General features: G+C 50.1%; 1 protein-coding gene across 8 annotated transcripts in view; it reads right to left on the reverse strand.

The window, feature by feature from the left end:
* The window catches only part of RGS3 (regulator of G protein signaling 3), a 159,929-nt gene that overhangs the window by 23,735 nt on the left and 109,749 nt on the right, over positions 1-26,445 (reverse strand). The window contains exon 1 of one of the 8 annotated variants that reach the window (XM_081238121.1): positions 11,046-11,090. The exons of 6 other annotated variants lie outside the window; for them this stretch is intronic. The gene's annotated coding sequence lies outside the window, so the exon portion shown is untranslated. Of the gene's footprint in view, positions 1-10,816; positions 10,870-11,045; positions 11,091-26,445 lie in introns of those variants that run through there. One more of the 8 variants, XM_081238120.1, reaches the window with a different exon arrangement.

A 26,445-nucleotide genomic window follows, 5' to 3' on the forward strand; every position in this document is an offset into this window, starting at 1 on the left:
GGCCTCAGTCCACACTTACTGGATCAGAGCCCACATTTAACCAGGATCCCAGGTGATTCATTTGCATATTAAAGTTTGCAAAGTACTGATCCAGACTATCGGTTCTCAACAGAGAGATATACTTTAGAATCACCTGTGGAACATTTAAAAAATATCTGTATCTGGGCCCAGTGCCAGACCTACTGGATAAGAGTCCCCAAAAGTAGGGCCCAGGCATCTTGACCTTTTTTTGACTCCCCAGAAAATTCTGGGAGCTGCCTCCATCAACAGACAAGGTGACTAAAGCCCAGGGAAGGGAGGCAATATGCCCAAGGTCACACAACAGAATCAGGACTAGAATCCAGACCAGAACCTAGTTTGGTACCAGTTCCAATACACGGCGCTCCCTCTGTAATGGAGCCCATGCAGAAGAGGCAGGACCTGGGCAGCCCCTGGTCCAGGCTAGGCAGCTGACAAGCCTGCTAGAGTCAGCTACCCGTTCACGCTCCCTATGAAGAGAGGCCCAACTGCAGGAGGAGAGAGAGGAAGGAGGAGGAATTTGACTGCAGACTGAAAATTCTCTGTCCCTAAAGAATCACACAACAACTCACTGATCTGTCAGGGGCTCAGGAAGGCAGGCAACACACCAGAGCAGGGAGCATACCCATTGTACTGAAAGCAGTACTGAGGCACAGAGAAGCAGCTCACCAACACGCAGGGAAGAGGAAACCCTGAGGAGTGAGAAGAGAGGGGACCCCTCTTAGAAACCTTCCCTACTCTTGGCAATGTCACCTGGCTAAGTCAGAAGAACATGCCCTCAGGCCTGGCCTTTGGAGCCTGCTGAGATGCTCACCACCCTCCTGGATGACCAGCTTCTCACCAGGCAGGGGAAGCAGCTCCCAAGGTCTGGGTTTCCAGTACTGTGCCCCCCGTCACCACCTCGCCAAGCCCCTTCTCCTCTCGGGTCTTCCGTGTGCATGGGGGGCCTGGACTCGCAGTCTCTGCCCCCAACCCCACCGCCCCAAAGACCCCTTCTACACCTCCAGCCTTATTCTCATCTGAAAGCCGTGCGAGTGGAGAACAGAAGTTTCCCCAGTCTCTTCCTGTCCCTGTGGTGACTGAGGCCTCCGTCAGAAAGAGAGCGCGGTCCCATGGGCCTCTCCTACCCCACCCCGGGGCTCTCTGCTCAAGATCCAGTTCTCCTGTCAGTTCCACCACCACTCCCTTCCCACCTGACACCCTCCTTCTCTCCCTGATCCAGATGTGTGCACGTGCACTGTCTCATTTCCTTATTATCTCAACCTTCTGAAGTCCACTTCCTGCCCATCTCTTGGAGCCCAGTTAAATGCTCCCTGCGATACCCTGGCTAGGGGGCTCTCTGCTCTCCTGCCAACGCCTGGCCTGCACTGCTGTCATGGCCCCGGGCAGGTCCTGCTTTGGCTCATTAGGATTGGGTCCCTGGCTTACTCACCCCCACCCCAACCCCCAGAGATACTCAGCAAATACCTACAGAGCCCCAGTCCTGTGCCAGGGCCTGTGTGGGGCACCAAAGCCAAACGGTGGCAAGACACATGTCTTTCCCCGAAGGCACTGGGTCTCTGGGTGAGAGAACCAGGTAAGGGGTCCATGTCAATCTCCCACCACCCCACCACCACCCCAAGGGGCTATGGAAGCCCAGAGACAGCAGGAAAGACTGGGATGGCTCTTGGAGGAGGTTGGGAAAGGGATGGGAGAGGGTATCCAGGCCAAAGCCAGAGACAGCATGGAATATTCGAGGAAGTGCAGGTAGTTCCATGGAGCAGAAGCATGGCTATGTTAAGGAATTCGAACTTTACCCTGAAAGCCACGTTTACTTAGTGCTGTAAAGATAAGGAAGGTGGAGCTAGAGATGGTGGAAACAGAAAACAGTGAAAAAGATGGCTGGAGAGGGGAAGAGAGAAAGCATTAATTGAGCATCTACTAGACAGTAGGCACTGTTAACAGTTGCTTTACCTACACTTTCTCATGTCTAGCAAAATTGGCCCCATTTTACAAATAAAGAATCTGGGACTCAGAAAAGTTAAGTAACTTACACACCGTCAAAAGCTGAGTAAGGAGAGGACTCAGACTGTAAACATGGTCTGCTGGCCCTGAAGCCCTGCTCCTTCTCCTGCCCCATGATCTCCTTGCCTGCCCCCTTCACTGCCCTTCCTCTCTCTCTCCCTCTCTGTCTTCACAAGACCTTACCAAGCTCCCACCCGGGCCCAGGCACTGTGCTAGGCAGTGGTGAGCAATAGCAGATGCAGGGTCCCTGCTCTCACCCCAAATTAGTGGCGACTGAGGGGCAGGTGTCTGACTCGCCCGGTGAGGGCAGGGCTGCTACAGAATTACATACACCTGGTGACCCTCCCAAACCACCTCCCACCCGGGGACCCCTTCATGGGCGGGAGAGTCAGAAGCGTGTGGTTTCTCTATGATGTTCTACACTAGGCTGATCAAACAAAAAAGCTCTGCCAAGCTAGGAGGACCTCAGGGAAAGGCACAAGTAGCACTGTGATCAGGAGACCGGGACTTGGAATCAGGCAGGCCTGGGTTGAATCCCACTTCCTAACCATGTGGCTGAGTCAGCGATGCCTCCCTCGCAGGGATGCTATGACAGGGGGCAGGAGGCAGGACCTGGGGCACAGCAGTGTTCAGCCCATGGCCGTGACCTTCCTCTCGACTGCTCGACTCTCCGTCATGTCAGGCACCGGAGACCAACCCCAAAATCTCAGGCTTAATTGCAAGCAACAGCTCGGATAACGGGGAGCACTTTCAGAGCCAGGGGTGGAGGAGGGAAGCCTATTGCTGGTGAAGAACAGGGCTCTGGAGACATACAAATCCAGGTTCAAATCCTGGCCCTGCCACCGCCTAGCTCGGTGCCCTTGAGCAAGCTGCTTAACCTCTTCAAGGCTCAATTTTCTTATCTGTGAAATGGCGACAGAAGTAGCAAGTACCCAGACCATGATACTGTTGGGAGACCATCCAGATAGAGGGGCCTGGCACGTAGTGGGTGCTCAATACACATGTGCAATCCCTGTAATCATCATCATCATCACCAGTCCCTTCCCTTGCATCCACTCCAGGAGAAGGCACTTGACATATGCGGACCACAGCCCTAGGGTGGGGGGCACTATTATTATCTGTACATTTCAGGGGAGAAAACTGAGGCCCATCCCAAAGGCCCTGGAGGCTGGGGGGTAGCCAAGCTGGGTAAGTATAGCTCACTGCGTGGCCCCCGGCCAAGCGACTCCCCTCTCTAGGCCGCCCTCTCCTGGAGGAGGTCTGTCCAGCTCTGCATCTCAGCCAGCCTGGAAGGGTCTGTTCTCAGGGCCCAAGGTGAGGCCGGGATACTTGTGGGTGCATCAAGGGCGGGAGAAGCAGAAAGCACCCCCTTTCCAGAGATCCATGCCCCCCCGCCCAACCTTGTCTGTCTGCTCCAGTTCCTAAACTATTCCTCCTTCAGGGCCTGCAGTGCTGGCGGCACTGGGTGGCCGCTGGGGTGGGAGTGGCGGGAAGCTTTTCCACTCAAGGACACTGGAATGTATATCTGGCCACTGGACTCAGCCGCAAACCTGCAGCCAAAGGCCACCCTCCAAGGCCCCAGGCACACTGCTACCTCCGCCACCGCCTCCCTGAAGAAGACATGCTCTGTCTCTGCTGAGGGGGATGTCAAGGCTGGGTTTGTCTGGGTTGACAGCAGGCTCCAAACTCATCCTCCTGTCATGGGAGCGTCTCTCATCTCTCTTATACGAACCTGACTATACTCCCCTCCTGCTTAAATCCACCGCAACCCTCTGGTGTCCCAGCTCCTTCCCCTGTGTGTCCTGTCCCTGCCAACCGGCCTCTCCACCACACCACTTCTCCCCTCTTCCCTCCAGCCAGGCTGAACTGTTGGGAGTTCCCCAAGCACACTCTCCTCTCAGGCACCTCTAAATCTGTGCTCACTGTGCTTCCTCCCAGAACCCTCTCCCCTCCTCTGTCCACCTGGTGAACTCCTACACATCCTTCAAAACTCAGCTCACCCTATTGCCCCTTGATTTCTGACAAAGGTGATAGGGACCGACAGTGAGAAAGGATGATCTTTTGAATAAATTGGATATCCACCCAGAGGAAATGAGTCTTGACCTCTACCTCCATCCTATGTAAGAATCTATTTCAGGTGGATTTCAGAGCTAAATATGAAACATAAAACAATAAAACGTCCAGAAGACAACACAACAGAATATCTACAACTTCGTAATAGGCAAAGAAACAGGATTCAATTAGCATTCTCCACAGAGACAAAGAATGACAAGTTGGCCTGCATTAAAATGAAGAACTTCTATTCTTCAGAAAAGAGTGAAAAGGCAAGCCACTGAGTGGGAGGAGATATTTGCAATGTGCCCATCCAACAATGAACACATATCCAGAATATTTTTTAAGCTCCCTCAAATCAATAAGAAAGAGACTATCCAATAGAAAACTGGAGAAAAGACTTGAACAGGCACTTCACAAAGAGATTATCCAAATGGCCAATCAACATACGAAAAGGTGCTAAACCTCATTAGTCATCAAGGAAATGCAAATTAAAACCACAATCAGACATCACAATAGCTAATGCCAATTCTGTTGGTGAGGACGTGGAGCAACAGGTGCCGCCTGAAAAGGGTGTATTGGTGTCACACTTGAGAAAATTATACAGTGGCCTCAGAATGGGAGAAAATCTTTGCAAATGAAGCAACTGACAAAGGATTAATCTCCAAAACATGCAAGCAACTCATGCAGCTCAATATCAAAAAAACAAACAACCCAATCCAAAAATGGGCAGAAGACCTAAATAGACATTTCTCCAAAGAAGATATACAGATTGCCAACAAACACATGAAAGAATGCTCAACATCAGTAATCATTAGAGAAATGCAAATCAAAACTACAATGAGATATTATCTCACACCAGTCAGAATGGCCATCATCAGAAAATCTACAAACAATAAATGCTGGAAACGGTGTGGAGAAAAGGGAACCCTCTTGCACTGTGGGTGGGAATGTAAATTGATACAGCCACTATGGAGAACAGTGTGGAGGTTCCTTAAAAAACTACAAATAGAACTACCATATGACCCAGCAATCCCACTACTGGGCATATACCCAGAGACAACCATAATTCAGAAAGAGTCATGTACCACAATGTTCACTGCAGCTCTATTTACAATAGCCAGGACATGGAAGCAACCTAAGTGTCCATCGACAGATGAATGGATAAAGAAGACGTGGCACATATATACCATGGAATATTACTCAGCCATAAAAAGGAATGAAACTGAGTTATTTGTAGTGAGGTGGATGGACCTAGAGACTGTCATACAGAGTGAAGTCAGTCAGAAAGAGAAAAACAAATACCGTATGCTAACACATATATATGGAATCTAAAAAAAAAAAAAAGATCAGAAGAACCTAGGGGCAAGACGGGAATAAAGATGCAGACCTACTAGAGAATGGACTTGAGGATACGGGGAGGGGGAAGGGTAAGCTGGGACGAAGTGAGAGAGTGGCATGGACATATATACACTACCAAATGTAAAATAGATAGCTAGTGGGAAGCAGCCACATAGCACAGGGAGATCAGCTCGGTGCTTTGTGACCGACTGGAGGGGTGGGATAGGGAGGGTGGGAGGGAGGGAGATACAAGAGGGAAGAGATATGGGGACATGTGTGTACGTATAACTGATTCACTTTGTTATGAAACAGAAACTAACACACCATTGTAAAGCAATTATATTCCAATAAAGATGTTAAAAAAAAGAAAATTATACAGTGGAATCTACTAAAGCTAATTACATACAACTTTATGACTGAGCAATTGTAAAACCTTAGGTATTTACCCAACAGAAAAGTATATTAAGTGCATCAAAAGACATGTGTGAGAATATTCATAGTAGTGGCAACAACCCAAATGTCCATCAATGATAGGATGGATAAATTGTGGCACCTATATTCACACAGTGAAATACCACACACAGTGGGGGTGAACAGAATAAAACTGAGTACAATAATACTGAAGGATTCACCATCAAAATGCTGATCCAAAGAAGTCAACATAAAAGAATACATACTCAATGATTCCACATATACAAAATTCAAAAACAGGCAACACTACTCAGTGAGAGAAGGCAAGTAAGGGGTTACCCTTTGAGGTGGCAGTGACTGAGGGGCGTGGCGTGGCCAGGGGTGGGGTAGGTTTCCAGGGTACTAGAATGTTCTGTTTCTTGACCTGGAGAGTTTATTCACTTTGTGAAAATTCATCGGCTACATACTTCTACCCTTGCTGTCTTTTACATTTCAATATAAAAGTTTATTTCAAAAGCAAGTAAAAGCCCTCATCCCAGGGCCTGATAGCACATTCCAGCTGATCCCTCCCTCCCAGCCCCAAAGCTGCTGTGCCACCTCCCATTCAGCAAATGCCCGCTCAGTGTCAGACTCCATGCCGAGCACCTCACTTCACCCACATCATCTCATTCAATAACAGCCACCAGTAAGGGAAGTTGCCAGGGGTACCCCTGCTGCCCCCATGCCTCAGTGTCAGCACGCACGCAGCCCTCTGCGTACACACCTCATCTCATTACCCCAGTGAGGTTGGGCCCTTGCTTGAGGAAATGCAGGCACCGAGAGTTTCTGTGCCTTACCCAAGGGCGCCCAACTGTAGAGAGGGAGAGCCTGCCCTCAAGTCCAGAGCCCATGCACCTGCACACAACATTATATGGCCGCCACTGTGATAAGCTGCAGCATGTGGATGGACACACATAGGCAATCTCTATGGTCAGGCAGGAATCATGTCTACACCCTAGAGGGGTGGGCAGACTGGGATGGAGATCTCCTCCTTCGATGGACAAGCGTCTGTGCATCCGGATTCAGTCTCACCTCCTGCAGGGGCCCCCGGGCTGGGTTAGAAGCTTCCCCAGGATTCCCTCTCCACGAGTCTCCCTGTCAAAGCTGTCTTGTTACCATCCATTACGCGCCCATCCCTGGCACTAGATTAAAGATTGGACCTATACCTCCAGTGTACCTGGCCAGTGCACCGTACATAGTGGGTGTCAGACACATGTGGAGGGAAGGGAGGGAGACAAGCAGAGAAAGCAGTTACAGAGCCGCTGTTTGAATCAACTGGGAACTTCATTAACGAGGTGTGAGCAGTGAAGGTTTCGGAGCTCTGCGTGGACACAGTTACAACCCTTGACTAGAGGAGTGGGACAGGCACACCACCTTCCATTCCAGGGTTCTCCCCGTGGCTGCCTCCAGCCTTTTTTCAAGGCCATTTGGCTCCCAGAGGCTCTGCCCAGCTCTTCCTCTGCCTTTCCCCATGCCTCCCACCCTCTGCCACCCTGCCCCGAGTGTCTGAGCTCTGCTATCAGCCCGAGGTTAACCCCACCAAGAGATAACCAAGGACACCACAGAGAGCCCTGGCTACGTAGGGGAGAGCGCGCCCAGTTCCAAATAACTTTCTGCACTCCCCACCTTTCTAAGTTGGGAGCCACTGACAGTTTTCCGGCAGCAGCCTGAGCCCCAGTGCCAGGTGCGGGCAGGCCAGCCCGTGGCAGAGGGAGAGGGGAGAAGCACAGGGCCATCTGGAGCAGAGGGCACACCTGGCAACTCTCCACACGTCTGGAGTGATGACCTCGGTCCACTGCCAGAGGAAGAGGGTCTCCTGGGACCCCTTCTCCTCTCCTCCATGCCTGGAAGCTCCAATCTCTCAAGCGGCTCATGGCCCCAGCACCCCTTTCCCAATCTTGCCCCCACCCAGCTGGTTGTTCAGGCAAAGGTGGCGACTCCCAGGAGCCGAGCCTGGCTGGCCTGCCGTGAGTGGCTCCAGCCTCTCCAGGCTGAGCCGGCTGAGCCATAAGCAGCCTCTTTATCCCTCGGAGGAATGACGGTTTTCCCTGAGCAATGACATCTTGGAAACGGCCTGGCTCCACAAACAACAACAAACCTCCCAGCCTCAGCCCAGGCTCCAGCTTGCAAGAGAAGGCTTCTGACCAGAAGGGCCTGAGGAACAGGTTGGGGGCCGCTTCCCTGAGAAGCTGGACCCTGGCTTTGACCGATGACTCTCGGAACCCAGGAAGAGGAGAGGGTCTGCAGAGAATGGAAGATTCTCTGGATGCCTGGAAGGAGCCGGGCAATACCTGGTCCAGTCCCTGGTTGCCCAAAAGGGGAAACTGAGCCAGAGAAAAAAGCAGATTTGCCTGAGATCATCCAGTGAGCAGGGACCAGACTGTGCCTCAGTCTCCAGCCTGTTGGCCAGGCCAGGGCTTTCTCTTCTGCACACGCTGCTTTTTCAGAGGAGAGCCGGGCTCTAGCTAGTAAATGCGGGGGTCCTGGAAAGGAATGTGTCACTAAGGGAGTCCCCAAAAAGGGAGCATCAAGGTGAAAGCCAAGTACTCTGAGTCATCCAGCTGGTGTGATGGAGAGAAACCTGGGTGGGGGACCCGGAGACCTGGGTTCTTGTCCCTGCTGTGCTACTGAGTCACATATAACCTCGGGCAAATCCTTCCTTTCCTGACTCAGTCCCGTATTTGTCCAGAAGGCAAACAGACTCAGCTATTCTAGGGCCTTGGGAGACTGAACGGGAAGAGGCTCTCAGAGCCCCTAGGAACCTAGTGGGGTGTGGGCATTCCCTCCTCAGCGGCGCCTCTTCTTGGGGAGCCAGGCAGACCACTGGCTGAGAACCACACGCTCCCCCAACCCTCCAATCCACCACCCTGGTTGGCACCATCCCAACAGGGCCCAATCTGAGCTCCAAGCTGCTGCAGTCTGTGCAAAGGACCGGGAGCATTGCATTCAAACCAGCTGGGGCTGCCCCTTCCACCGTCTGTGGCCCAGGCCATGGGGTGGACACCACACCACCCGGCCCAGCATGATCCCAGCCCAGCTTTCCCTGTGGCCTCAGCCAGGCTGAAGCCAAGGTTCTCCCTGCCTTGTCTCCTATCAAAAATCCCATCCCCCAACCCCTTGGCTCTGTGGAAGCAACCCTGCCATGAAGAAACTAGGACCCTTCCAAAGGGACTCCTCACCAGGCCTCAAGCTGGTAGTGCCCACTGTCTGCCAGGCAGAGCTAGGAGATGGGTAGAAAGAGCTGACTTGGACGTCAGAGCTTGTCCTCAAGAAAACCCATCTGAGCCCTTTCCTATCATGCCCCAGGCCCCAGGCTGGGCCCTTGGGACCAAGGGATGAGTAAGGCTCAAATCCCACATAAATAAGACATGAAGCAACCACAGTGGGTACCACCACCAAGGGACAGACAGATTCTAACTGCAGTATTTGCTCTAGTCATGGAAGTCTGGGTAGGATTAAGACCTGGAGAGAAGAGAAGAGATGGGCTTTCCAGGCAGCAGGAACAGCATGTGCAAAGGCAAGAAGGCTAGGGGCTGGGGTGGTTTCACTGATACCAGATACTTATAATCAGAAGCCCCATCGACGATCTCTGGTTCAAAGAGACTCCCCAACAGGGGGTCACTCACCTCAGCTGCCTCCATCTTCACCATCCCCCTGCTGCAGCAGATGCCAGCCCGGGCCTGGAGCAGGCCCTGCTGTGGAACTTCACTCCCCGAAGGGCCCGCCCTGGGCTAAGCCTTGCCACGTGCTAGGGCTGGCGAAGAGGGGAGGTGCCCCTTGGCTGGGCGTGGAGGACTCAAGCGGCCCTGGTGGAAACTTTGACTATGGCCGCAGTGCCCTGGCTGGGATCCCACAGGCCCTGGCGGGTCAGGCAGTGCAGCTCCTTCCTTCCAGGAGATATACCCACTCCAGCCACCTCGAGAGGGGAGCCAGATAGCCCCCAGCCGTGAGGCCTGAGGGCAGCAAGATGCTGCAAGTTTTTGGTGAGGGGCCCAGTGGCCCTGTACTTAGCTAGGCACCTCAAGCCAGGAGCGCCAGATTCAGAGCTGAGCTCAGGGTAACGGCACCCACATATCCTGTCCTCACTGTTCCAGGAGACAGATGTCCTCCATCCTGGTCCTGGCCAGAGAGACCTGCTGTGTGAACTTGGGTACAGCCCCTCCCCTCTCTGGACCTGGGCTTTCCTCAGCCCTGAGGTCCCAGGGCGCGAGGCTTCTTCTTGGACACCCCACGACAAGTGTAGAGATGTGAGGCCTCCAAGTTGATAAAAGAATTGGCCTCTGTCTGCTTACAGTGGCTTGCTGTGTGGGGTGAGCAGGTCCCTAACAATTATCCCCCTCCTTACGGGTCTCAGCAGGAGCCAAAGGAGCAGGTGCAAGACCTTTCCCAAGAGGCTCAGGAAGCAGAGCATCTCTGCTTGTACTTCCAGTGAACATTACAGCCGAAGCCGCAGGGATCAGATGCAACCCCACCCCCAGTCCAGCCCCCGAGACCACCTCCTTCCCCTCACGGAACTAGGCAGGAACAGCCATCCTGGTGCCTCGTGTGTGGTCAGCATCCCTGACGAGATCGCCAGCACCGCTGGCTGAGCGCTCGCTCCCTATGCAGTGGTCCGACTTCTGCTCACCAAACATTCATTTCCCTCAGAAAGAAAAGCTAGCTGACCAGCCTTGAAGTGGGAGCAGCACACAGCGGAAGCATGCCCCTAGCCCTGCAGGCTCCCACCCACCCACCCCGAGACAGACAGACAGACAAGCGCGCGCACACACACACACACACACACACACACACACACACACACAGCTATCTCAGAGCAGAACACACATGGTTTGGTTGCAACATGCCTACCGATGGCTGCCCTGGGGAAGAAACAATAGAAACAGGGGCATGGGGTGGCCTGGACAAGAGCCCCCCGCCCGCCATACACACACCCTGGCACCAAGGCACCTACCCAGCACACTCCGGCAGGGACCCGGGGACTCCTGGCTGCCGCTGCTGCGAGCCCGCCCGCCCGCCCGCCCGGGTCTCCACCCGCCCGCCCGGGTCTCCGCCCAGCTCCTCCCGCCGGCCGGCGGCGGGGCGGGCGGGCTGGCAGCTGTGGCAGCTCCTGGTGGCGCATCAAGCGGCTGCCTTCCGCAGACAGAGCTCCTTTGTGTCAGCAGGGCTATTCATGGACTTACCCAAGGTCCCCAGGGGAGCGATACCTGCCGGGAAAAGCCGAACCAAATGACCAGGTTCCCCCTCCCACATCTAGGTAGCGTTTTCAAAACCCTTGCATCACTTGTCCCTCCTCCTCTTCCTCTTCCTCCAGCGCCCTTCCCAAACACACACCCTGTCCAGCCCGCTGCCGCCACTCTGGAGAGAGGTTGAACTTCTTTCTTCCATCAAATAGAAAACTCTGTAGTTTCCCAAGACACTTTCATCTGAAAAGGAGCCCGGGATGTCTCGAGGAAGAGTCCTCGGCCGCCCTGTCCTTCAGCCTGCGAGGGGCCCGGGCGGCTCCTGGGTTACAGGCTCACACGCGCCAGCCCTGGCTCCCCTGCCATCAGTCCCCAGACCCGGGGCTGGCCCCCCGGAGTGCCGCTCTGGAGGGAGAGGCATCCATGGCTCACAGCAGCCTTCCCTGGCACTGGGATTCCCAGCCCGCTGCTCCCCCACACACATCCCGAGGGCTCCCCCAGCTGGGGCAGCGCGACCCCACTGGCCACAGCTCCGGCTCTCCGGCAGGACCAGGACGGAGCCAATCATGGAAACCTCCCGGCGCCCTCCCACCCCCACATTGCTCTCTTCCCAGTGGGCGGCTGCAATTTAACCCAGGGTCCTGCAACCTACCGCACTGACTCCAAGAATGCCACCGCCCCCGACGCCGGGGGAGCGGCTGCTTCAGTCATCTCCCAGCAGCACCATCAGCGCAGCCCAACACACGTTTTTATTTAGCACTTTTGTGTGTCAAATCCGGGCAAGCAGAGATGGACAGAGAGCCTGGGGCTTCCTCCCCCCAGGACGGTGGCTGCGAGGAGCACGTTACAACAGCCCAAGAGTCAGGATCACAAGTGAAGGAGAGGTCCCTAACAGAGGGACCGTGGGGGCAGAGGAAGAACACTGGACTGGGAGGCAAGGGTCCCCAGCTCAGGTTCCAGCTCCAGCCCTGGTTGACTGGGTGCACTGAGCAAGTCCCTGCCCATCTCTGAGCCTGGATTTCCTCATCTGTAAAATGGGGCTGACAACCCTTGACCTACCCACCTGAGGGGTTACCAGAGGATCAGTGGTCCCGGGCCAGGCACTATTTTGAGAGTTTGGCCTTCGTTAATTCATTGAATCCTCATCGGCACTTTGTGAGGCAGGTACTAGTATTACCCTATTTGCAGATGAAGAATCCAGCGTAGGGAAGGGTAGCTGCCCACAGCTTGCTGTTTGAAGACCAGTAGGATTTGAAGACCGGTAGGTCCAACTCCAGGGTGCCCACTCGAAACCACTGTGCAGCCCCACAGGAAGCTGTCTTGCCAGCGCAAAGCTGTTTGATGCTGAGGCTATGGCTGCTGCAGTTGGTTGTCTGATGTCAACAAACACACCCTGGGCTATGCCTGGGGTTCAGGTCAGGGGTGTCTGTCCCATAGCCAGTTCCAACCTGAACATGCTTACCACCCAAGTGGCAGGCAACCTGGATGTCAGCCCAGGAAAAAATGGGGCAGGAGGAGCCCCTATCCTCCTTTCCCACCTCACCCTGCCTCGGCCACCCTAGGCTGAAGTGCTGTTCCTCTGCCTCTTAGTCTCCCTGTACTAGTCTCGAAGTCTCTGAATGTCTGTCTCTGCCTGCCTCCTTGACCCTGTCTCTGACTCTCTATTCCTGTCTCTCTCACACATACCAGCACGTTCACACATGCTGACATAAGAAAACATCCTTTATTAGGGTCAACTCGGAACAGCCCTCATCTGAGCTGGGCACTTATGCACTCCAATCAACACTCTGCCTTGTCCCTGGGGGCAGAGCCCAGGCAGTCCTTGCAGGGCCCAAGAACCCTCCAGACTGGAAGGCTGTCATCCTGCAGGTTCCTGGGAAACAGGGCCCATTCTTGTCCTGGGAAACTAAGGAGGTGAGTCTCAGGAGATGGCCAGTTCCAATGGGGGGCTGATAGTTCCCAGGGTGGAATTTCTGGTGCTTAGGATAAGATTCCTTAGGGTGGAGAGCCTGAATATAGGGTTCCTTGAGATGAGAGAAGTCCCTGAGTTCAGCTGAGTCTTCACCTCTCCATCAACAAACAGTTTCGGAGCACCAACTACATGCCAGGTTCTGTGCTGGGCCCTGGGGATGCGGTGGAGAACAGGCAGAAAGGGGCCCTGCACTCGCCAAGCCGACAGCTTAGTGAAGGAGACAGACATCAGGCTCACAGTCAGACTAGCCAGCCCATCATTAGACACTGTGCCAAAGCAGCCCTGCCAACCCAGGGCACTGAGTCCAGAACAGATCCAGAATGCATTCATCAATACTCTGGACCACAAGGATAATGAGGGAAGGGCACAGCAGTACAGTGCCCCGAGACCCAGGAGCAGGCGAGGCCAGGCTAGGAGAGAATCTAGTGCCTGGGGAGCCCAGGCGGCCACTGCCCACTGCCTCTCCATAGTTCCAGACACAAATCAACGGAAGCATGTGGACCCTCCCAGTGTACAGCCTGGGGCAGGATGGGAGAGTCACTGTCAGTCAGGCTATCTAAGCCGAAAGGGCCCTTGGAGATCTTTCACTCTATAAATATTCCCTATTTACAGCCAGAGAAACTGAGGCCCAGAGAGAGTTAGTGACTTTACCAAGGAAACAGAGCAACTGAGAGGCAGGGCTGGGACCAGAGCTTGCTAACTGCCAGTCCAGTGCTCCTTCTGTTGCACCCCAATGCTTCTCAGACCTACGTAAATGATGGTGCTATTCAGTACAGGAGGATTTGGGATCTAGGGAACAGCGAGATCCAGGTGGCCCACAGGCCACAGGATCAGCACCTGGGCCCTCAGAGCCTGGGCCCCATTTATTGATCTCCATATTTTATTTAACAAAAACTTATTTGACAGTACGTGTCAGCACTGTTCAGAGCACTTCCCAATTACTGACTCATGAAATCTTCATAACCCTATCAGATATGATGTCTACTGTCCCCATTTTACAGATAGTTAAACAGAGGCGGAGAGATAATGAAACCTGCTCAAGGTCACCGGTAAGTGCACAGCTACGGATCAAACCCAATCCACTATCCGCTGTGCCCTGCACCACTGCACAGGGCGGCCATGGAACAGAGCCCTCCAGCTACATACTGAGAAGCCAGTTGGCTAAACAGCCCAGCCATGCAGGCAAACGTCTCACTGTTCAGGCAAGCTGGCAGCAGCTTCCAGAGCTAGGACCAGGGAGGGTTAGCAGGGAGCCAGTGTATGTGCACCTCCCATTTTAAGAGAAGCAGCACCCCCAGGCAGAGCCCAAGGCTCCAGAGAGGCCCCTAGGGAGATGCAGCAGCAGCAGCAAGATACAGCCCAGACACCCCGGACAGGCCGTTCCCTGCAGCTGCACCGCAGCAAGGCTCTGTCTGTCTTCCCTCACTTCCTCCACCGTGTTAAGCCTGGTCTGCTCGGAATTGTGTCCGCAAGACCCCATCATGAACCCTGCACAGATAGAAACCCACCCACCTTCCTTCCCCGTGCAGACTCCACCTGGGGGAGACTGAGCCTTGGCAATACCCTCCTCAAAAAAAGGAGGGTACCTGCCAAAAGCTATTTAATGAGCTTCCCTGTCCTGGCTTCTGATCCAAAGTCCACTGGGATTTTATTCCAGGGTAGGGAGGAGAGTTATGCCACTATGGCAGAAACTGGGCACAAAGCCAGGGAGGTGTGGTCCCAGGAATTCCAGAGCTTATGACAGACTAAGACCACCCCCAGCCCCCACCAGCAGCTGCTCAGGCTTTCACTGCCTTGGACAATGAAAGGGCCAGGCCTGTGCTTGGGTGATGGGGGTAATGAAAGCCAGGGCCGGGACACACTGGCCCCGCCTTCTACAGAGCCCTGCCCCTGCCCCACCCTGTTACAGAAGAGGGCAAAGGCCCTGGGCAGCCCAGGGGAACTGTGGAAGTATCTGCATATGCCCCTCCAGCCCAAGCTTTGAATCTGCTAACCCACTTAGGAAGTTCTGGGCCTAAGACTCATTGGGTCTTACAGCCTTGGTTTTGGGGTCTATAGTCTCCATGCAGAAATGCCATCCCCACAGAAGAGTGGGCCAAGAAACATTTACTGGTTATTTCAATAACTACTGAATCCCTATTATGTGCTGGAGCCTGTACTCGGAACTATGGACACAGGCAGGGAAGCAGCCTGCTCCTGGGATCTGACTTGGAGGGTGGGCACAGCTGACTCTGGTGCTGATGCTTAATCAGGAACTGTCCTGCCATGTTCTGGCCTCTATGCCCCTAACAGCAGGACAAGGGACACAGTCTCCCACCGCTTGCTAAGGGCATGCTCCTGGCTCTTCCTGGGGGCACTTGCCTTGTTCTCGGGGGCACGTGCTGCAAGTGGAGTGCAGGTGAGCAGGACAGAGCAGGCATCCATCCTCAGGTTTAAACCCAGGGAGAGTTTTGGCCTGTAGTCTGCAGAACCCAGGGCAGGTCCCTTCCCCCTTACTGGTCTCAGTCTTCCATCCCTAAAATGAGGCCAGAGATGGGTGTCCAGTAGCGCCCCAGTTTCACTCCTCCCCTTCAAGAGTCAGTCCCAGGCCCCACGAGGTCCTCTCACTAAAGGATTAGGTTCTGTCAGTGGCATTTAGAAAGAGCACAGACTTTGCAGCCTAAAAAAATCTGAGTGTGAGTCATCTTCGGCAAGTCACTTTAATGTCTCTGAGTCTCGATTTCCTCATCTGTAAAATGGGGCTATTACCATCTGCCTCAATGGGCCCTGCGGAAGACTAAATGAGACAGTGCATATGGAGGGCCTGTTGCTGTGTTGTCATTGTTGCTGCTATCATCTGTCAAAGGACAGAATTGATCTTGAGTGGGTTGGTGAAAAGAGTAATGTTAGGACTTCCCTGGTGGCGCAGTGGTTAAGAATCCACCTGCCAGTGCAGGGGACACGGGTTTGAGCCCTGGTCCAGGAAGATCCCACATGCGGCCGAGCAACAAAGCCCACGTGCCACAACTACTGGGCCTGCACTCTAGAGCCCACGAGCCACAACTACGGAAGCCCGCACACCTACAGCCCATGCTCCACAACAAGAGAAGCCACTGCAACGAGAAGCCCACACACCACAACGAAGAGTAGCCCCTGCTCACTGCAACTAGAGGAAGCCCGCATGCAGCAACGAAGACCCAACACAGCCATAAATAAATAAATTTATTTTTTTTAAAAAAGAGTAATGTTAAATGTGAAAATATCTGTTGAGGGTATAATAGATGAGAGCCTAACATGGTGCCCAGTTCTACTAATAGCTGATAATCACTAACATTTATTGAGCAACAGGCTACTATCAGCATCCCCATCCTACAGATGGGAAAACTAAGGTACAGAAAGGTTGCATGGCAAAGGCAATGGCAAAATAGGCAGCATGGCACCAAGGTGTATGCTCTTAAGCTGTATGCCCTGCCATAATTCATGTTCCCCAAATGTCTCCGCCCTTGACATGTGCCTCTTCCTCAGCAACTTCAGGCAGCAAGGACAGTCCCCAATCTGCTCATGGGAACTGCATCTCCCAACAACAGCCAGGGGAAGCCCACATGCAGCAAAAGCCAGTAGACAAAAGTCCCCCCGGAGAGCCGGTCCTGAGAACCGATGCTGGCCTGGGGCATGCATCACAGCCACCAAGCATCAGCCTGACCTTGGGTGCTGCAGTGGCACAGGATGGCCAAGAGCCACGACCATCTCCTTTCCTGGCTCCAGTCCAACCAGCCACTCACTGGCCTGGGATTTCAGGCTTTTGGGAGCAATCTTCGACCCAATGTGCTTGTACCAGCTCCAGGGTCAGGCCGTCCTGACTACTGAAGTTCCTGGGAAGTGTTCGGCACAGATGTGGAGGTCAGCCCTGTGACCTTGGCCGCTAAATGCAGTTCATCCCCAGACTCCCCCGAGTTCACCCCTTGCTTGGACTGTTGGGCCTGAGGCCGGGTGACCAAAACAGAGGGTCAGCAGATGAAAGACTTGACTCAAATACTGGCTTTGCTGCTGTTTTCTGCAGGACCTGGGGTGAGGCCAGTCCCCTCCTTGGGCCTCAATTTCCCTGTCTCTAAATTGGGTGCTAGGGTTGGACGAGATCAGTGCCACCCAGCATGTGGTCTGCAGGATGCACTGGTCCATGAACTGCTTGTTACTGGTTTACAACAAGATAAGCAGAAAAATCAAGAGTGTTTGGAAACTTCTGTAGCAACTTGACATTGCCATGACATCCAAGTGCAAGACAATGGACTGGTCTGATTGAATACTTATAAGGCTAGTTCGGGTGCTGTCAAACCAGCATGAGATATCATATACAGTGTGTGTTTTAACAAAAGTATAAGGCTCTTCACCGCAGGTGATGTTAAGAAGCCCTGGTCAAAAATGTCCTTGTTGGGCTTCCCTGGTGGCGCAGTGGTTGAGAGTCCGCCTGCCGAGGCAGGGGATGCGGGTTCGTGCCCCGGTCTGGGAGGGTCCCACGTGCCGCGGAGCGGCTGGGCCCGTGAGCCGTGGCCCCTGGGCCTGCGCGTCCGGAGCCTGTGCTCCTCAATGGGAGAGGCCACGGCAGTGAGAGGCCCGCATACCGCAAAAAAAAAAAAAAAAAAAAAAAAAAAAATGTCCTTGTTTCTAAGAGAACTCACTAACTAGGTCTCTAACACAGCACTCACACCTGCAGTGGGACTCACGATCCAAATGTTTCCCTCTCCACTGCTCCCAGCTCAGAGAATGGCACCACCAATCACCTGTTTGCCTGAACCAGACTCATGGGCATCATCCCTATCCCAAACTCTCCCCCCATCTAATATTAATCACCAGATCTCGCAGATCCCACGTCCTCCACACCATGCGGATCTCTCATCTCTCGATCCCTGCTGCCTGCACCCTAGTCCCAGGCACCAGCACCTCTTCCCAGGGTGAGGGCAACAGCCTCCTAACTGCTCCCTACCTCTCGCCTTGCCATCCTCTACGCCGTTCTCGTCAACAAGGCTGTGAGCTTTCTATGACACACATCGAACACAGAGCTCCCAGCGCCCCAGGATAAAGTTCAGACTCCTTACACAGCCTCTCGGACCCTGAACACTCCTCCAACTCACCTCGTGCTTCCTTTTCCCCTCCCTCATGCCCCCACGCACACTGGTCTACCTTAAGGTCCTCACCTAGAGTGATCCTTCCTACATCCCAGCTCCTGCCCCTTGCCTCACGTCTCTGAGCAGATCCTCCCAGGAGGTGCCCTCACTGGGCCTTCTGTCACAAATGTCATCTTTTCATTATATATTGTTCATACTTAGTTGGGGTCTGTCTTTCCTCCAATTGTCCTCTACCACACTAGACTATTAATTAGCCCTATGGAGATGAGAACTATGTTGGTTGATGAACCACAAAGTAGAGGACATTTGCCTGGCCAGCTTCCATCTGTGCTTCTTTGCCATCTGAGGAACCACCCGTCCTTCCCCCACTCTCAAACCAGGTGATTCACGTGGAACTGACCCATCTCCCACTCCAGGGATGGCCATGTGACCCAGGCCACAGCCAATCACTTTATCCCATCCTATTGTCTTCAGTGACTGGGATAGGCACATGATCCAGCTTGAACCAATAAGACTCAGACCCAGGATTATTGCTGAAATGATTGAGGGAGTCAAACTGCAAGGCCTTCATCCTGGTATTTCTGGCAACTATCTGCCATCACTAAGGGAGTGAGCCAACACATAAGCAGGTAGAGCCAAGAGATAGAGCGGGTGAAGCCAGTTCTTGGTGATATTGCTCAAGGTCTTGAATCCAGCTATGCCCGAAGGCTACCCTCCTAAATCCAATAAATTCCATTTCTTGGCTGAAGCTAATTTGAGTTGGATTCTTGTCACTTGCAACGGGAAGATTCTTGCCTAACGTGTGCTGAATCACCAGTGTTTAGCACAGTGTCTGACATACAATAGGTACTCTGGAATTATTTTTTCATTCATGCAGTCATTCAACAAACATTCAGCAGTGAGAAGGTGACCGGGTCTGCTTTATAGGAAGAATCATCTTGGCTGCTGTTTAGAGAGGTGAACTAAAGGAACAGGAGTAGGAACCAGGAGATCCACCAGGAGACCATGCAGTAGTACCAGGGACAGAGATGAGGCCTGAAGAGCATGGCTGACCAGAGGGAAAACGGGGGAGGGGAAGATTCCCAATTCTGAATTCACTGGAGAGCCTCTGATGATCTCTGCTCCTCAGTTTCTCAATCTCTTTCAGCTCCTTCATTCTAGCATCCCTATGTTTTCTCCTACTGCTTATAGAGTCCCTAGCTGTCAACATTCAAATTTTCACTGAAGGGTATTGAGGTCAGGGTCAGGGTCAGGGTCAAGTCTGGAGGTTGGTTCTGACAGGCAGGGAGTATAGCGCAGTAGCTAAGAACCCAGGTTCTGAAGCCAGATGCCTGGGTTTGGATCATGGACTACACCTCCTAGCTGTGAGACCTTGTACAGTCTATTTAACCTCTCTGTTCCTTCGTTTTTTTCACCTATAATATGGGAATAATAACAACAGTGTTAAGAAGATCACATATTACAGTAGAAGGAAAGTACATTTGATAAATATTAGGTGGCATTATTATTATTATTTGTAGTAGGAAATCCAAAAAGAGGAAATTTTAAAACATAGAAAATAAATTATTCCAAAAATCAGTAAAAAATTTCCCTGAACTAAGGGAAGGCTTGGGTCTTCAGACCAAAAAGGCTTACCTAGTTAGTACCAGGAAAAATTACCAAAAGAGAGCAAACAACTAGAAATAATCTGGGGAAATTTCTAAATTCCAAAGATTAGAAAGAGAAATCCTGCTTGCTTCCATAAAGAAACTTTAGAGAATCAAGTGAGTACTGCACTTCTTACAACACCAAATGCTGGGACAACAGAGCCTTTCTCTCAGGTTTCTGGGGGAGAAGGACTATTAACCTAGAATTCACTACTCAGGCAAAAGATGACTCAAACATGAGGGCAAATATTTTCAGACTTACAAAGACTAAGAAAGTATGCCACCCACAGATCCTTTCTGAAAAATTTACTCAAGAAAGCTCTCCAGACCAAAATGAATCAAAATCCAGAAGTCAAGAATAAGATGCTGTGGGATACAGGAGACTGGCAAGCAATGAAGCCAGAAACATTTATACACTTAACTACGGATGACATAATTGATAAGTTAAATGCAATTTTAAGTAAATGATTCTCAAAATGCAATAGAACTAATGTTTAAGAATAATAACAATCAGAAATAAAATTTCAGATGATTTCAGCAATACCTAGGAGTCATGGAGAAGAGCAAAGAGAAGTATGGGCCAGCTGACATGCTTATTATGGGTTGTAGGACATGAGGACACGTTATTATGGATCTGGTGTCATTCTTTTTTTTTTTTTTTTAACATCTTTATTGGAGTATAATTGCTTTACAATGGTGTGTTAGTTTCTGCTTTATAACAAAATAAATCAGCTATACATATACATATATCCCCATATCTCTTCCCTCTTGCGTCTCCCTCCCACCCTCCCTATCCCACCCCTCCAGGCGGTCACAAAGCACCTAGCTGATCTCCCTGTGTTATGCGGCTGCTTCCTGCTAGCTACTTGTTTTACGTTTGGTACTGTATATATGTCCATGCCACTCTCTCACTTCGTCCCAGCTTACCCTTCCCCTCCCCGTGTCCTCAAGTCCATTCTCTAAGTCTGCGTCTTTATTCCTGTCTTGCCCCCTAGGTTCTTCAGAACCATTTTAGTTTAGTTTAGTTTAGTTTAGTTTATTTAGATTCCATATATATGTGTTAGCATACGGTATTTGTTTTTCTCTTTCTGACTGACTTCACTCTGTATGACTGACTCTAGGTCCATCCACCTCACTACAAATAACTCAATTTCATTTCTTTTTATGGTTGAGTAATATTCCATTGTATATATGTGCCACGTCTTCTTTATCCATTCATCTGTCGATGGACACTTAGGTTGCTTCCATGTCCTGGCTATTGTAAATAGAGCTGCAATGAGCATTTTGGTACATGACTCTTTTTGAATTATGGTTTTCTCAGGGTATATGCCCAGTAGTGGGATTGCTGGGTCATATGGTAGTTCTATTTTTAGTTTTTTAAGGAACCTCCACACTGTTCTCCATAGTGGCTGTATCAATTTACATTCCCACCAACAGTGCAAGAGGGTTCCTTTTTCTCCACATCCTCTCCAGCATTTATTGTTTGTAGATGTTTTTTGGTGTCATTCTTGATATTGAAATACATCGGGTAAAAAAGATATGGGTAAAATTACCAGCAGACTAGAATTAGGGTGTGTAACTTCAGAGGAAATTTTACAGAAGAATAATGAGAAGTTAGCCTTGGGATATTTAATACTACTAAAACATATTATGAAGCTACAGTGATTAAGTCTCAGTATGATGTAGAAATAGACGAATAAATGAGGGAAACAAGCGAATTCAAAAATCAACCCACCAATGTGTGGAAATTTGGTCTATGATAAATGAGTAAAGGAAGGATAACTCAAAAAAATAGGGAAGAGATATGGGGACATACATAGACATATAACTGATTCACTTTGTTATAAAGCAGAAACTAACACACCATCGTAAAGCAATTATACTCCAATAAAGATGTTAAAAAAAATAAAAGAACAAATATGTGAGAACAGATTCTTTTTTAAAAAGAGTAATGAGAGGATACTTATCCTAACATAATGTAAAAGCACTGGAGCAAATACCTGTTTGGAAAGAATGAAAAGCATTTTTGCTCATACCATATACCAAAGTAAATTCCAGATAGACTAAATGTTAAAAGTTGAAAAATAAAACCATAAAGTTCAAGGTGTGGGGGGAAGTGAATATTGTATAACCCTGGGGTGGATACCACAACACTAAAGGCAAAATAATATTTTTTTAATTTATAAATATGATATTAGTCATCAGAAAAACACAATTCAAAACCACCATGAGATGCTATTTCACACCCACTAGGATGGCTATGATTTTAAAGAAACAGGAAAATAACAAGTGTTAGAGAGAATGTGGAGAAATCGGAATACTTGTACGCTGATGGTGGGAAGGTAAAATCATGAAGCTACTTTGGAAAAGATTCTAGCAGTTCCTCAGAAAGTTAAAAAGAGTTACCATTTGATCCAGGAATTCTACTCCTATGTATATACTCAAAAGAAATGAAAACATACGTCCACACAAAAACTTGTACACAAACATTTATGGCAGCATTATTCATAATAGCCCAAAGGTGGAAACAACCCAAAGATTCATCAGCAGATGACTGAATAAATAAAATGTGGTATAGCCATACAATGGAATATTATTCCACCGTAAGAGGAATAAGGTCCTGATACATGCTACAACATGGATAAACCTTGAAAACCTCATGCTAAATGATGGAAGCCAGTCACAAAAGACTTAATGTTACATGATTCCATTTATAGGAAATGTCCAGAACAAATCTACAGAGACAGAAAGTGGATTAGTGGTTGTGTAGGTCTGGAGGAGATGGGGGAATGGGTGGGTGATAGCTAAAGGGTATGGTTTCTTTTGGAAATAATGAAAATGTTCTAAAATTGACTGTAGTGATGGTTGCACAAGTCTGTAAATATACTAAAAAACCACGGAGTTGTACACTTTAAAAGGATAATTTGTGAATAATACTTCAATAAAGCTGCCACCAAAGCAATTTACAGATATGACTACCTATAAATCAGAAACATCTATAGTTTTAAAAAATATAAGGTTAATATACAAATATCCTTATTTTATAAAGAGCTCTTGTGAATTAATAAGCTATAAACAGCCCAACAGAAAAATGGGCAAAAGATCTGAACAAGCTACTCACAAAAGAGGTAATGTAAATAACTGAAAGGCATATAAACATCCAACATCTCTAGCATTCAAAGAAATGAACCTACTAAAAAATGTAACAACGCACAGTGTTGGTGAGTGTGTGGGGAAATGGTCTCTTACCCAGACTGTATCAATTTGCTTGGGACTGAGGGGTTTCCCAGGAAGCAAGAATTTCCATGTTAAAAAGGGAGAGTCTGGGGCAAAGCAGGATGAATTGGTCAATCTTAACTGGGATTATAAGTTGGTACAATCATTCTGGAGAGTAATTTGGCAATAGGTATCAAGAGCCTTTTTTACAAATATATACCCTTTCATCTGGAAATTCTAGTACCAGGAATTTATTCTAACAAAATGTTCATTTATCAACAAGTATTTGTGGTGGGTCAAAGACGTACACTGGATGCTGGGGATACAGCTATAAAGATTTTTATCTCAGGTTTTTGTAACAATGAAACATTGGCAACAACCTAAATGTTGACCTAGTGGAGATTTTTTAAAATAAAACCTGTTTCATCTACACAATGAAATACTCTATAGGCACTAAAAATGATGTTGTAGAAGCACATTTATTGACATGGAAACGTGGATGCACTACATTGTTAAATGGAAAAAAGCAACTTAGAAAACTGTGTGCATGGGCAACCCCAATTTGCAATTTGTTTATACACACAAATGTATATGTGTGTATAAACAAATGCCTGAGAGGATACACCCCAAAATGTTAACAGTGGTTATCTCTGGGTGTTGGGATTAGGGTGAACATTTCCTTCTCCCGTTTCAACTGTACTAAAATGTTTTCTTCATAATAAACATGAATTACTTTTGTAACAATACAACAAAAGTCAACTGCATGCATGCAAAAAAAAAAAAACCTACACCTGCCATGCCCTCATGGGTGGAGGGCCAAGGAAGGGGGCTGCAGAGTCAAGCACATGTTCACAATTGATCTAGCAATAACAGCTGCCACTAAGCACAGTCGTCCCTTGGTATCCTGTGTGGTGGGAGGCGGGTGGTTCCAGGACCCCCAGCAGATACCAAAATCCAGGGACGCTCAAGTCACTTATATGAAATGGCATAGTATTTGCACAGAACGTACACACATCCCTCCCATATACTTTAAATCATCTCTAGATTACCTATAATACTAATACAATGTAAATGCCATGTAAATAGCTGTACGACGGAAATACTATGTAAATAGTCGCCAGCTCAGCAAATTCAAGTTTGGCTTTTTGGAACTTTCTGGAATGTTTTTTTTTTCCCCCTATCTGCGGTTGGTTAAATCTGTGGAAGCGGAACCCGCAGATACAGAGGGCTGTCTGTACCTACTACATACCAGGCACTTTGCACAGACCATTCCCCTTACTCCTGAGGAGAACCCTGTGAGAGAGATGTCCTTGTCTCATTTGACAGAGGCTAGGTAACGTGCCAATCATCCCACAGCTAGTGAGAAGCAGAGCTGGGATTTGAACCCTGGCCCGCCTACCTCTGAATCAGGCCCCTGCCTCTACCTTAGCTGCCCCTGCTTGTTCCTGGGGATGGGCAGAGAAAGGTCCCTGGCCACTAGGCCCTCTGTCCTGCAGGCTGGTTCTGTGCGGGCCCTTGCCCTCCCTCCCTGCAGACAGTCTAGGGGGCGACAGAAGGACAAATCAGCAAGGGTGGGGACAACGGCAAGGGGAAGGCGTGGCGCTGGCAGGCCAGTTGGCTGAGGTCAGGGCTCAGGGCAGACCAGCCAGGGACTCCTCGCCTGCTGGGCGACATTCAGGAAGCCTAACCACATCCGGCCCCAGGAGTTCCCAGGCTCTGTGCGCTCCCAGTGGCAGGGAGAGAAAACCTCGCCCGGTCTGCTGCCGCCCTGCTAAAAGCAGGAGGAGAACAGCCTGCCATCTGGGACCTCCCCCCTGGGCTGGGGACGGCTGGCCAGTCCTTTCCCCACTGCGGGCCTCCAGGGTCTCCTCTTCTGTGTGAGGAGGGGCCGTGAGGGCTGGTGGCTCCAGGACCCTCCCAGATCTACATTCTCTGAATCGATGGCGCTTCCTCACAGAGGGCCCCGCAGGAAGAGGAAGGGGGTGAGGCGTCCCACCCAGCTCCCGAAGGAGCCCCTTCCTCTTCCCCTCAGCTCCAATCCCACTACTATTTTTAGAACTGGGAGCGTCTCCGACAGCCCTGCCCTGCTCAGAGCTCCAGGTAAAACACAGCAGCCCCATTCATTCCGCTCCAGTGAGAACGCACGGGGAATTTATAGACAAGCCAGCCGCCTAGACAACCTCTTCCCACACCATTAGCAGGGCTATTTCTCACTATTTCCATTAGACAGCCCAAAGTGGTGACTTACTTTTCCTAATGACAACACAGCCGAGTGAGATGACGAGTGTCTCTAGGAGAGTCTGTGCCCCGCCCCATCCCCAACCTGGCAGACTCTTCAAAGGCCGCTGAAGAGGAGCGCTGAGCGGTGGGTCCTAGTTCCAGCTCTGGCACCAACTACGTGCCCCTGGCCAAGTTCTTGCCCCTCTCTTGGTCTTGGTTTCTACAAATCAGCTTGTTAATCGATTGATCCTGGTGAGGGAGGGAGGAGGCTTTTCAGTTCCACACTCAAAGATTCTGTGGTTCTGTCAAAATTCTAGTCACTCGTGAAACAAATATTATATTCTCTGCTTTGTGGTGTGTGTTGAGCTGTATTCCCAAATCATCTGAGAGTTGATGACGGGTCTCAGAATGCGTTTTCCCATTGAAAATTGTGTTATAAATGGTGGTCAGCTTCCTAGGCTAGCCTACTGAACACTTAATTTTCTCCCACGAGGAGAAATAGCAGAAACCTATACTGTGATGGAATTTAACCAAAATGGAAAATGACTACCATTTAAAAGACACTGTTTTAGAAAATTTACCCTGAGTAGTGTTTGAGCAAAAGAAGATATACATTAAAGGCAATGAAAAAGTCAGTGGCAACTTCTGGGGAAGAGTCTGAAGGAGACTTCTGACCACACTAGAAACTAAAGGCACTGCACACAGATTCTCACTACTTCCACTGAAAGTGAGCTTTATGCCATAGACCAGGGGTCCGATTAAAGAACATATGTGTATACCTGTATATGTGAAGTTAAAACAAGAGTCCAGTGAGCGGGAAAAAAGAAGGGCCAGGGGAAGATTCTAGGTTTGAAAGCTCCTTGCCACTTTCCCTGGGGCGAGCCTGAAGGAGGCACATTTGGGTGGGAGGAAGCAGGGATGTGCTTACAACCTGAGTGCCTGTGATGAGGACCCCTTCCTGTATAAGGTTCATACGTATACTTATTTGTCTCAAGTACATGATGAATATTAACCACGTACAACCTTTGCATATATTCACACACATACACTCTTGTTTCAATGTGAAGACCAAAATGTCTGATTTCTTTTTTCTTTTAACCTGTTATTAGAGTCCTGAGGCTTTGAAGATGACTCCTGGAGATCACCTAAATTCAACTCCCTCATTTTTCTTGGTAAAGAAACGAATGATCAGAGAGGTGAAGTAATTTGCCCAAAGTCACGCAGTGAATTACAAGCAAAATCAG

Source organism: Mesoplodon bidens, assembly GCF_964165515.1.
Source record: "Mesoplodon bidens genome assembly, chromosome: 6".
Lineage (NCBI taxonomy): Eukaryota > Metazoa > Chordata > Mammalia > Artiodactyla > Ziphiidae > Mesoplodon > Mesoplodon bidens.